We start from the raw sequence: 13,653 nt of genomic DNA, 5'->3' as shown, positions 1-13,653 counted from the left end.
ATACATACATACATACATACATTTTATTGGTACTAACATTGCTCGTAAATCATAATTCCTCTATATCACTGAATGTAATGACAATGGCAACCCCCCTCTGAAGCAACTTGCCAAGAAAACCCTATGATAGGGTCACCTTAGAGTCACCATAACTCAAAAATGACTTGGGGGCACTCAATGACAACAATGGCAATAGTTATGACATTAAAAAAAAACTAGCAAAATTAAATTATACACCTTTAATATCATGTGCACAGCCTGAGCATGGCCTCCATTGTTTTAAAGCAGTGCTTCTCAATTATTTTCTGTCATGCCCCCCCCCCGGAAGAAGAAAACATTTCGCGCCCCCCGCGCAACTGTAAATAGTATCATTTGTCTATAAAATTGTTATAAGTACACCTCTCCATAACAGAGCCTCGCGCCCCCCTTTACGGAGCCTCGCACCCCCCCGGGGGGCCCGCCCCACTATTTGAGAAAGGCTGTTTTAAAGGGACAAATGAATGCCACACCCCGTTTCTGCCAAAAAGGTACACTAAAATTTGGGGAGCAGTAGTGTCACCCCTCTTGGGTGTTGCCTAGTGTGGCCCACACCCCTTGCACTTCCAAGTGACACACTCTGTTGTGGGTGTCTCAGAAGCATCTGGGGCCCTTTTACACCACACACTTACAGCACTTTGATTCCACTTTAACTGCCATAGCTGCATCCTATGGAATTCTGGAATTTGTGACTTCATCAAGTACTTAGAATTCACTGCTAGGGAGCTCTAGTGCTTTAATAAACTACAAACCCCAAGATTCTACAGGATGCAGCCACAGCAATTAAAGTAGAATCAAAGTGCTGTAATTGTTCACAGACAGTGGATGGACCTCAGGGTGGCCATTGTTGAACTAAATAAGCTTTTGGTCTGATTTAGCAGAGTTTTTCTTAATTATGAATTTTTATTTTGTCTGGATTTTGCTGCTGTGTTTAGTTTACTTCTTAGCCACTTTAGAAGTTTTGACATGAAAGTTATGCCCTGTAAATATATAAAAACATTAAAGTACATTCTGTTAAACATTGTCGACTTGAATGAACTTGCATCAGAAACAGCTCTATGGCAATAAAACTGCTTACCACTTCAGAGGCAGGCCACAGTACATTTAGGATATAACAATATCAGATTCAAATAATGTATTGAAGGAGCAGGAAGTCATTTATTAAGTGGTGGCAATAAACCATATATCAACAATGACTTCCATGCAGAACAATTCTAGCCACATCAGAGTACCTCCACAATGTAAGAGTGTTCCTAGAAATATGCAGAAGCATTTGAAATATAGGATCTTTAGCTATATAATGGTTTACAATACCTGAACAACGCTTTTCTTGGCAGAAAAAGTATGTTTCCCCTCTGGTTTCCTGTTTTATTTTACATTTCCTTTTCACATACATTAAAAAAATTAAAATAATCTTTCAGTTTTGCAGACCCTTTCCTGAATCCAGATGGACTTTATAGTTTCGCTTCTAGAAAGACCTATAAGACAGGACTAGATCTGGCCTTAAGAGATCATCCAGCATCATGCACCTAAACCCATCTTCCTTAACTTCTAGAGTCAGAAGCATGGGGTGATGGGAGGGATGCACCAGGTTGGGGAAAATGGCAAGGCTACTTTGTTTGCTGCAGAAGTACTTTGCGACAGACAGCTGGACTCACAGACTTGTGAGTTATTATATGCAGTGGCACCTGGTACCTTCTGTATCAGTGGAGCGGTGAATCTGCTCCAGAATTTAATCTGAATATTATAAGAGCTATCCAGAGTGGTAAACTCTATCCCTAAAGTCTGGACTAAAACCCAAAGCATCATGGTAGAATTCAAAGATATAGCCATGTTAGTCTGTAGAATCAGCACATAGAGAGATCTTGTAGCACCTTTGAAACTAATTGAAAGAAAGAAATTGGCAGCATGAGCTTTCATAGACTTCAGTCTGACGAAGTAGTCTTAAGGGCCTGAACAGACAGGCCAAAATAAAGCTGCTTCAGGTCACTTTGGAGTTATGCTGTTTAAATGACACACTCATATAAATGTAAATTCATGCTTCTTAGTCATGCTTAAAAAGGAGGATGTTTTGAAATTCCTCCTAGACAGAAGGTTGAAATGTAGGATACGTGCAGGAAAAGGAAGGCATCCTGGATGAATGTCACTCTGGATTATATGATTAGCTTATTTGACATCTACAGCATGGCCCAACATACCATTTTAGATTGCAACCCTAGGCCAGGATCTTGCATTGCACTGGTGGAACGTATGCTTCAGGCTACTACGTCTTCTCTTGGTACTCAAGAGCAGCTGACACAAGCCTGGGTGTACCCCATGCTGTTCTGAAATTCCTTCCACCTCCCTAACTGTTGTTGTGAACTAAAATGAGGGCCTTGTGGAAGGAGGTCCTCCATGCCTCCTTCTTCAAGTTCCCCAAAAATACCATACCTACCAACATTTCAGAGATGAAAACTAGGACGCATATGGTCAAGCAATATCAGAGTGTGGTCACAATGGCAAATGTTATTGAGGAAGAGCACATAAGCTAGGAAGGGCTACAGCAGTTTGCATTTGCCAGAGCCTACTGGGAAGGGGCAGATTCTACCCTTTCCTCTCCCCTCCCTCTGGCTAAGTTAACTGAGTGCAGACTTCTTTTGCACTTCAAACTCAGTCTGCAGCAATTAAAGTAAGCTGAGGAGAAAAAGGGATTGGGAGGAGGAGGGCAGAGAATCTGGACATTTAAAAACCTTATAAAAAATGGGACAACAGAGGAGTGATTGGGATGGTTCCTGCCAAATTAGGACTTCTGGAGGGTATGAAGTACATGCATGAATGTAACCCCTAGCTCTGTTGTAATATGTTATAACTGACTTTAACACTGATTTTATCATGGTTGGAAATGTTATGTTGTTGGACTAGAAAACCACTAGCCACACTGGTTGCAGGATTTGGGAACTGTAGTCCAAACAAATAGCTCTACTAACATCCAGATTTTAGATAATCTTTTCTTTTCTGCTCTTATTATAGGGCACAGGCCTAAATATCCTAAGGGTACCAGATCTTGTCTGACCTGGGAAGTTAAGCAGGGTACCTGGTTAGTACTTGGAGAGGAGACTACCAATAAATACCTAGGCTATATGTCAGAGGAAGGAACAGGTAAAATCACCTGTGAGTATTCTTGCCTAAGAAAATCCTATGCAATTCATAGGGTCACCTAAGTTGACTTGGAGGCGCGCGCACACACACACATTTGTTGTAAGGTGGAGAGGGTAAGCAAGTGTGGCCTGGGAGCTTCAGGTAAATCTCCCAAAGGGCAGCCTTCAACTCTCCCCATAGTCTCTTATATTACTCCTGAAAAGCCTCCAGGAGGAGTGATTCACTCTTAAAGGAGGCCACAGGACTTCTCCAGTGAGTTTTAGCTTTCAAATAAAGTCCTCCTGAGTACTTCTGATGGGGGGGACAGATTTAGGACATTCTGTGTGGCTTCTGGTAGAGGGTCCAAGGGATGCAAAATTGTCCCTAGACCTGCTGAAGTTGCCCACCTGTGCTGTAAAGTTGGGACATGAAGAGGAGGCCACTATTAGTCCCATCCTTGGCATTATTTTCCTGTCTCTCTTTACTTTATGTGAGCAGTAAAACCATTCTGGAGAGGACAAGCATAAACCAGATCTTACATAAGATATTTACAACATTTTTATAGACCCATGAAACTCATTGGGTGACCTAGGGTAAGTCACACTCTCTCAACCTCAGCAGAAAGCAATGGCAAACCTCCTCTGAACAAATCTTGTTAAGAAAACCCCATGATAGGTTCACATTTGGGTCACCATACGTAAGTCGGAAACAACCTGAAGGCACACAACAACAATGAAGATACAACCTGATCTAATCGCATTATTAGCACAACGGATTGTTAGAAAGTCTGCTGTTGTGCTTTGCAGAATGTAGACATATTCCTGGTCTAGGATAACATCTCCCAGAATCCCCAAACCAGCATGCCCACTGGCTGTCCAATTCCAAGTGTTGTGGTCTCAAAAAATGTGCCTTTCCAAGCTTAGACTTTGCATTACTGCATTTGTAAACATACTAATGATATGCAAAAGAGGCACTTTTGCAATGAGCATGAATTAGCAAATGTTTCATTCTCCCCCCCCCCCCCGCTCGCGCATGTGTACACAGACCATTTTTTAAGTTTCTGATGTATATTGGGATGGTACTGTATCACAGCTGACATTAGTGGCAAGATCACCTCTGCCACATATATTTAAGAATGTAACTGAAATGTAGTTCTAGAAGATGCGGATGAACCTTGAATCCAAATAGTGCTCAGTTTAGAAGGCTAGTATTTAAAGGATTATTCTTGTTAGCAGGCAGAAGACCGTGATTTTTTCTAGGATTGTTTGTTTGTTTTAATAACAATGAGGAAAGGCAATTTGCACAAGAATGCACCACAAACCACAAATTATATGCATCTTTTAATTGCATTCTGTTGTTATGACTTGCAAGGTCATTTCGGGGAATGTGGCTATACCATGGTTACTCAGTAACTGAGAAGATTGTGAACTGTGTGGCCGGCCTCCTGGCTGCATTTGGCCTTCTGGGGACCTGTTGTGGCCCTTGGGACCCGCATTGTCCCTCCAAGACCTCAGCAACCCTCTTCCTGAATACAGATGGGGGGAAAAAACTCTTTCTGCTGAAAAAAATTCCTTAAGTTCCAAAAATGTGCTTGAAAGGCAGTGTTTGGGATGTCTGCACCCCCAAACAGCTGGAATCCCCATCAGAAAAGGCCCCAAAGTGACTGGAACTGATGAGAATGTCATTTCCAGTTGCCCAAAATGACATGTGTAACATTACAGTATGGCTCTCCTGATGTGGCTAAAATCACATAGGACTTTATCACACAGAGGCAAATTGCTTAAATCCTGTGCAGAAATGAGATTTTAAAATTCAGAAAACACCTGCAAATGCAAGATGTTTTCAGATGTTTTGCTTGACAGAACACAAAAATAATCCAAATGGGAAATCGAGGAAAAACTACTCCTTTTTACTTTTTGGAATTTCCTGAAAGTAAAAAGGAGTCATTTTTGTTGACTTTCCGTTCAGGTTATTTTCCTGTTATTTCTCTTTTGGGCAAATGTAATCTGAAAAACATCCCACATTTGTGGGTTTTTTCTACTTTTAAATCTAGTTTTTGCCCTGGATTCATCCAGTGTGATGAAGTTCTTAGTGCTGCCCTCTAGGCTCTGATGTTTATCTAGGCGTAGGCCTCCAGATGTTTTTGAACTGCAGTTCACACCATTCCTAGTGAAAGGTGAGGGAAGTTGAAGTCCAGCAATACCTGGGGGGCCACAAGTTGCCCATCCCTAGTGTAAAAACAAAAGCTGTAGGGCACTAACTTCATAGCTGAAGTTGGACAAATAAAGCAAGATGTGTGTATGTGGGGGAGGCATGTTCTGATCTCCCATTACTTTTATTTTTATCTAAAAGCTAGCATTGGAGCAATATCTGATGCAGCACTGGCGGTGGAGAGTTAAACTCTTTTTGCCTGGATCACTTTCATGATCTAAATTCAGAGCACAGAAAATTGTGAGGCTTTGCTTTGGCTCCCCTGTTAGGCAGTTCAGGGAGACATAGCCTTAAAAAAGTAACTTTTCCAAACTTGGTCTAAATTCTCCCTCAGTCACCTAACTTGCTTTTAGGGGCAGAAAATCTTTGCTGTATATTTTCCACAGTGGGAACTGCCAGCAGCTGAGTAGGAAGAGTCCTGAGATCATACTTATGAATTATGTTCCCATCATTAAAAGCATTAACTCTATTTTTTTTTTTTAAGAAAATGAGCTTGATAGGGATCAAGCCAAGAAACCTCCCCCCTTCACCTCATATGTGGGAAAGGAGTATGTGATGAAGACTGTAACATCTTTCCTAATCTGGGATGTAAACAACTGACACATTTAGGGAGAAATTACAGTGGATTTTTCAATCATGCTGAGGTTGGCTATCACCTGCATTGAGATAAGGAACCAACATCCAAAGCTGTCAAATATGTTGCACACCAAGCAGGTTTTCCTACATTTAAAGTAAAATTAACTGTTCTGTGCAATGCATATTCACCATTTACATATTAATCCTCTCTTATTTCAAAACAGAACAAACATTTTTTTAAAAACAGTCACAAAACTACTTTGGGGAGTAAGTGACATCCCTAATGTTAGCCAGCTGGTCCTAACAGTTCACTTTTCTGTTTCTCAGAGCTTAGTAGTAGGGAATAAAGTTATGTTTAGATACAATGTTCTCCTTGTTCTACAAACTGCTGTACAAATTTTAGAGCCATCTTCACCTTTGGATAAGGAGTGGCAAGAAGCAAATCCTGGACCCATTCATCAGCCAGGAAAGAAAGCTATTGGGGTCAGTTGTTTTATTTTATGACTAAATAATGTTAGCCACCTTAGAGATCTTTGGGTCAAAAGCTAAGTACAAATCTTCTAAACCAAACAAACAAACTTGAACTTTCTTGCACTTGACTATTTCCACTAATAATAAATTTAAAAAATACTAATTTCAACCTTGGAATAATTTCTAATGCAACAAAGAGTGTAACCCAGTTATAACAATTTTATACCTTTTTAATGATCATGGTTCCATTCTATGGAATACTAGGATCTGTAGCTTTAAAGGGGGACTTGGAAATCTCTACTCTGCTTCCCTGAATGAGAGCATTAGTGCTCTCTGGCAAAGAATACTAAAAGCACCTAATGGAACACAAATCTCAAGATTCTATTATAGAGCCAGGCCAGTTAAAGTGGTAACAAAGTGCTGTAATTTTGTGGCTTGGACACATGGCCAGATATCCTAGCTAGCAGAATATCTTATTCTGACTATGTTTATTGACATCTGAAAGATGCTATTCAAAATCATTAAAATGGGTGGAATTTTTCTACATTAACGGTGTGGACTGCATTGATCTTGGTTGTCTCATGTTACAGGAGTGAGAGCTTTCTTCAATCAGAAACCTCTGGAGAAGTGTCATACTCTGGACTACTCTGTATCCTGCTGAATTTCACCAGGAGTGCTTTGGCAATATATATTGCTCATCCATTTCTGCTAGTCTTAAGTTCCAGAGGCATCACACCATGCCAAGCAACAATCAATCAATCGCTGTCCCCATTTCATCCTGAACAGCTTACATTTATGGAAAGTGAAAGAATGTCTAAAGGCTAATATGCCTTCTGACCATTTGATTCTACGTTGCAGTTGAGCATGAGTAATAAGACCCAATCATTTTTCTGTTCGTTATATGTAGAATCTGAGTGATTGGGGGGGGGGTCTATATCAATTTTAGCATCATTGAACCATCAAAGGTGCAGGGCAAGCATATAAATATGCAGCCCAATAATTCAGAGCCAAATAATATATAACATGTTGGACTATCATGATCAAAATGGCTGACATACTGTAATTACTGTCTTCAAAAAGCAAATGGGGTGGAGGGAAGGTCCTTCTGCACTAATCTGCCCACTCTCCAGGGTTGTAAAGGTTACCGTTTTGGACTACAATTCCTGGAGCCCCCAGCCAGCATGGCTGGAGGATGCTACCTATTTTTACCCCATGTTTCCCCTCCCCGTTGCTGTAAGCCACAAAGGAGAAACCATTCAAATATCGATTTTGGTCCACTTTTAAGAACATCTTAAGATAATCTCTTTAGATCCGGACCATAGTATGGGGGGAGGGAAGAAAATTGGGCCCGTCTCCTTATGGTGCTACCCCAATCCTGATCACCCCACTTCCATGGCTGCTTTTTGAAAAAGAGAATTACAGCAGGAATTGTATATAAGATGGAGCTTTGCCCGATAGGGTCTGTCAAAAAGGATTATTCAAGGTAATCATGGAGATAAGGAGTACAACAGCACAATCGTCTCTGCAGGATTAACCCAAACATTTATGTTGGTGTGATGCATGTCTTGGCAAGATTAGTTGCATAGATTGCATTTGAATCAGGTGTAACTACTGAACTACAGTCAAGAAATCAGAAGACTAAGAGCTGCAGAAGGAACTAGACAAGATCCTGACGTGTAAAGATATATCACTGAATACTAAAGTCAGGATGGTCCATGCCATTGTACTTCCTATTTCTCTGTGTGCTTATGAAAGCTGGACAGTGAACCAAGCTGACAGGAAAGAAAATGAACTCATTTGAAATGAATTGCTGGAGAAGAGCTCTGCAGATACCATAGACTGTCAAAAAGACAAATGAATGGGTCCAAGAGCAAATCAAGATGGAACTATCCCCAGAAGCCAAGATGGTTAAAGTGAGACTGTCGTAATTTGGGCATATCATGAGAAGATGTGGCTCATTAGAAAAGGCAATAATGTTTGGCAAGGTAGAAGGCAGTAGGAAAAGAGGTAGACCACATTACAGATAGCTGCAGTCAAGAAAGCCATGGCTTTGAGTCTACAAGAGCTGAACAGGGCTGTTGATAACCAGGTGACTTGGAGGTGTCTCAGTCATATAGGTTCACTGTAGGCCAAAGTCAACTTGACAGCAATTAACAACATGATGGCAGCATGACTACTGCAAGTCCTTTATAATCCTGATCTCAGGATTGCCCCAAGCTATTTTTCACACATGAATATCAATGGTAGTGCAGCACATACATACATCTCCAGGTTTTTGTGTAGCAAAAGATAAAGTGTGGGATGTGTTTTGAGCAAACAGGTTTTTACCCAGAGACCTGGTTGCTCCAGAAGGCCCAGGGTCCAACATCCTTGCCAAGAGAGAAAAGCAGAAAGAATTAATCTAGCTCCAGTGTGATCAGCGAACAGATGGATAGGATGAGGGCGAGATCAGATGGCAGCCAGGAATGAGCATGTGTTACTGTGTGACTCAATGAAGCATCTTTCTCCATGTGTACCCCTTCAGCGCATGCAAAACAATTCTGCTCAGCTTTTGCCCTTGGCAGCCTGAATGGCCTCTGGAGGAATACTGAATTATGCCTCTCTTTTTTAAAAAACAGTTTTGACTGTACATATGAAAACCCTCAGAGATTCAAGGCAGCGATTATGTAAAACTACTTTTTAAAAAATGACAGGGTTTGTAATAATGGTTCATTTTAAAAAAAGAAAAATGCTGAACCTTTGAAGTTTTCTCCAGGCACCTGACAAGAGAGCCAAATAAACACATCCACTTTTAAATGAAATGCAAAGTTGGTACTCGTCTTGTGGATGCCTGCCTGTGGATATTTTTCTAACAGAAGCAAAATTGTGGATTACATTAAGAGTTGCTTCATAGCTTCTACCACTACCTATCAACAGAAGATGTAGAAACCACTATTCCTGATAGCCTACTCTTTCCTTTAAATTAAAAGCAAATTTCACGCCTCTTTCAAGTAACCAGAATGTTGCTTTGACTGGTGCTGTTATCATTATTTTGACTTGGCGGCTGCAGTCTTTATTGGTGCTATCTAGGTGTTTCATTGTAAGGTTTCCAGTACTGCAATTGTCTATTTCTACTGCTAACTACCTTGAGAGACCTTATAAGGCAAGTCCTGCCAAGCCCACATTTTCCCTTCTTCTCACTTAATTTCCTACCCTTTTGGGGGGAACTCACCAGGAAACACAAAGGCTTTACACAAATCTTCCATCAACCCACTCCCTGTATGCATAAATACTCTGTCCTAGCTTTTGGATACCCAGCAGACACAAATGGATGTATACAATGTAAGCAAAACATTATTTTTAGCCCTGTTTTAATGCCTTCTCCACATTGTTGTTGAGGTTGTGTGCCTTCATGTTATGGTGACACTAAGGGGGTTTCTTGCCAAGATTTGTACAGAGGGGTTTGCCTTTGCTTTCCTCTGAAAAAATGTGATGTGCCGAAGGTCACCCAGTGGATGGCAGAGAGGACATTCAAACCCTGGTTTCCAGAGTCATAGACTGCATCCATACTGTAGAAATAATGCAGTTTGACACCACTTAAGGTGCTGTAGCTCCATCCTATGGAATCTTGAGATTTATACTTTTATAAGGTCTTATCTGCCAAAGGGTGCTGGTGCTGCACAAAACAACAAATCCCAGGATTTTGTAGGATGGAGCCATGATAGTTATAGGATGGGGCCAATGCAGCCTGAAATTTAGCCTTCCCTGGCAGAAAGCTCTGGTGCCACAACCAACTACAAATCCCAGGATTCCATTGGACACAGTCATGACACTTAAAGCAGTAATTCTGCAGTGTGATAGCGGCCATAGTCCAATGCTCAAACCACACCACGCTGGGATTACAAAATATATATATATAATGACTGCAAACCAAAAATAGAAATAATCCCCAAATATATATCTTTTGCAATCCCAGATCAGTTATGTTTTTAACCAGTTTTTCTAAGCCTTGATAAGAATTCTAGGGATTTTTCCTCTTTTTAATTCAGGCATATTCTGGTGGTGGGCAAGATAATATAAATGGCTAGATGTATTTAGATGTATTTGCTGCTCTGTATTGATTTCTTCCTTTTATGAAAATAAAGAAATCATTTGCACACAATCTCGATTGTTAGGGTTGTTTGTAGTGGAGAAGCTTCAGATCATGAACCTTCTGAATGGGAGGATGGACACCCAGAAACAATTCTTTACAAAATGGCCTGAGCTTCATCCCCTTTGTGTTGTTCTGCAATAGCACAGACAGTAGGAGGGCAATTCCTGCAGAGTTTTCAACCACCATAATAAAAAGATTTCCTTCACTGACTGTAGACCTCTCCCTCCCTACAAAAAAAGGTCTGCAGTATCCGATCTGGGCCCTGACACTAGGGTTGCCAGGTGTCCCTTACTATAATGTCTTTTTTTTAGGGCTTAAAAGCTTGTCCCTTACTGGGCTGGCAGAGATAACCCCTATTTCCGTGTTGGAAAGCTCTTCATTTGCATGTTGTGTGCCTTCACGTATTTTCCAACTTATGGTGACCCTAAAGAGAACCTAACATGGGGGTTTCATGGCCAGATTTGTTCAGAGGAAGTTTGTCATTGCAATCTTCTGAGGCTGAGAGCATGTGACATACCCAAGGTCACCCAGTGGGTTTTATGACTGAGCTGATAATCAAACCCTGGTCTCCAGAGTCCAATGCTCAAACTATTACACCAAAAATCCAATATCTAGGGAGGTGGGCATTTTGAGAAAAGATGAGGCAAATTTACAGGAGCAAGTGAGCATGTCTGAAGCTCTCCAACAATACAGATAGTTATGGTTAAAACAGATTTAGGGCTGCTGATGCATGCCAAAAAAGAAAAGTATGCATTTTCATAAAACCAAAAAATTGTAAATCCAACATGTCATGAATTTTGACTGTACCTCATTGGTACTTTGAAACCCTGGCAACCCCACCTAGGACACTGTCCTTCCAGGATTCAAGAATCTGTTTTTCATAAAAGAATTAAATATATAATTGAAAGGTGTATGAGCAAGGCCTGGTGAAAGTTCAAAAGCTAAAGGAGCGAAATTTTTGTAGTGGTCTTGCAGGCAGAGATGGTGGACAGATGTTTGGTGGCCTCCATGGTTCTCGTCTCTTTCCATTCATAGGAGCAAAGTCATTGGTGCAGCTGAATTTTTCAAAGCTGGCTTAACTAGAAGCAAAAACGATAAAACAGAAGCTACCATATATTGGACATATTGTGGGGTGGCATGACTTGCTGGAAAAAACAATAATGCTCAGCAACATTAGAAAAGAGAAAGAGCACATTACAGATGGATTGATTCAATCTTGCAAGCCACAGCCATGACTTTGCAGGACCTGAGCAGGGTTGTTAATAGCAGAGACTCTTGGAGGTCCCTCATTCATAAGGCAAAGTCAGCTTTACAGTATTTAGCAATGAAAACTTTGTAAAACATGTAGTAACTTAACCTCAGCTCTCAGGGTTTGCTTCAGCAACTGTGTATCAGGATAACAAACACGGGTTTGCTCCACGTTATCCTCACAATAGGCTGATAAGGTACATTCGTCTAAGAAAAAGAAAATGAAAGGGAAGACTTCCCTGCTGAACAGTCACCAAGCTAACTTCCTGGTTGAAAAGAGATTTGAACTCTGCTCTCTCTGACCAAACTCCAACACTCTGACCACACTAGCTCTAAGGGTTAAAGTCTAACCAAACACACATGCTTCTTGTCCAGCTCACAGTCATGTACTTTAGAATTCATTCATAAACACAAACTTTAAAAGGAGAAGGAATTCCCTATGGCCAGTAATGCAGGCTGGTTAAAGAACATTGAAACCCACTACTGAGATACAGTGGGCCCTTGTTATCCACTGGGGTTTGGGTCCAGGACCCTCTGTGGATACCAAAGTCCGTGGATGCTCAAGTCCCATTAAATACAATGGATAGTTAAGTGATGATCCTTATATAAAATGACAAAATTAAGATTTGCCTTTTGGAATTTATGTATTTTAAAAACACTTTTAAACCATGGATGCTTGAATCCGTAATGGTGGATATGGAAGCCAACTGTATTCGTGCTGCAGTAATATCATTTGCCAAGCAGAAAGATGAAAGTAGGGTGCTGTGATGTATCTGTCCAGTGCTATGACAGTTACACTTTTAGACTACAGCTCCCAGAATCTCCCAGTCAGTGTCCATACTGTCTGGGGGATTCTGGGAGTTGCAGTTCAAAAAGGAACTACTGTAAGCTCTGCTGTGACATTTGGTGTGATCCGAGCAATTCAAGCCTAGATTTGACAATCTGTATGATCAGTATGTAGACAACTGAACTGTTTTTTAAATCTTTTAAACTGCATTTTCTTCTTTTATTGAAGTTAACTTGTTTTAATGCTGCAGATAGTTTATGCTAATGCTCTTTTTAGTATGTTTTTGATGGTATTCTTCTTTTAAACTGAGATCCGCTTTGAGTTTCAATTATGGGGGGAAAGGATGATGATGATGATGATGATGCAGCTCTTCCTCCCCATTTTATCCTCACAACAACCTTATGAGGTACATCGAGCTGAGAGAGATTGACTGGCCCAAGGTGACCCAATGAGTTTCATGGCTCAATGAGCCCACACCTCGTAAGAAACTGTACTTCATATGTCCCAATCCAATAACTAAATACTTCAGCAAATGGGCTCTCAGTTTAACATGTTTTAGAAAAATCCAACATCAAATCCATGGAACCATTTGGGAACAATCACCTATAGAAATATTGAAAAGCAGCAGATGGCAACTACACAAAGCTGGCAGGAGATATCCTATAGCTGAGCAAAAGGATGCAATGTTAGCAGCAGGCTGTTTGCATGCTATTTTAGCAGCAGACTGTTTGCTCTTTTATAACTCATCATGTCACATGTGGGCCTGAGAAGAATAAGCTGGTTTCCCACTAGTTTTTTGCTTTTGATTTTTGGAGGGGGGAATGCTTCCTTCATTTCAAAAGGAACAGTAATAAAAAGATTTAAAAAATGGAACAGCCCTGAATGGCAAGACAAGCAAGGCTACTGGTCTGAAGTTTCAGAAGCTGGCAAGACTAAGACTGTATCCATACTGCAGAAATAAAGCAGTTTGACACCACTTGAATTGCCATGGCTTCATGCTATGGAATTCTGGAATTTGCAGTTTTGTGAGACATTTAGCCTTCTGTCAGAGAGCTCTGGTGCCACAACAAACTAG

This window comes from Sceloporus undulatus, chromosome 5 (genome assembly GCF_019175285.1).
Source record: "Sceloporus undulatus isolate JIND9_A2432 ecotype Alabama chromosome 5, SceUnd_v1.1, whole genome shotgun sequence".
Taxonomy (NCBI): Eukaryota; Metazoa; Chordata; class Lepidosauria; order Squamata; family Phrynosomatidae; genus Sceloporus; species Sceloporus undulatus.
Note: the sequence above shows the minus strand (reverse complement) of the source record.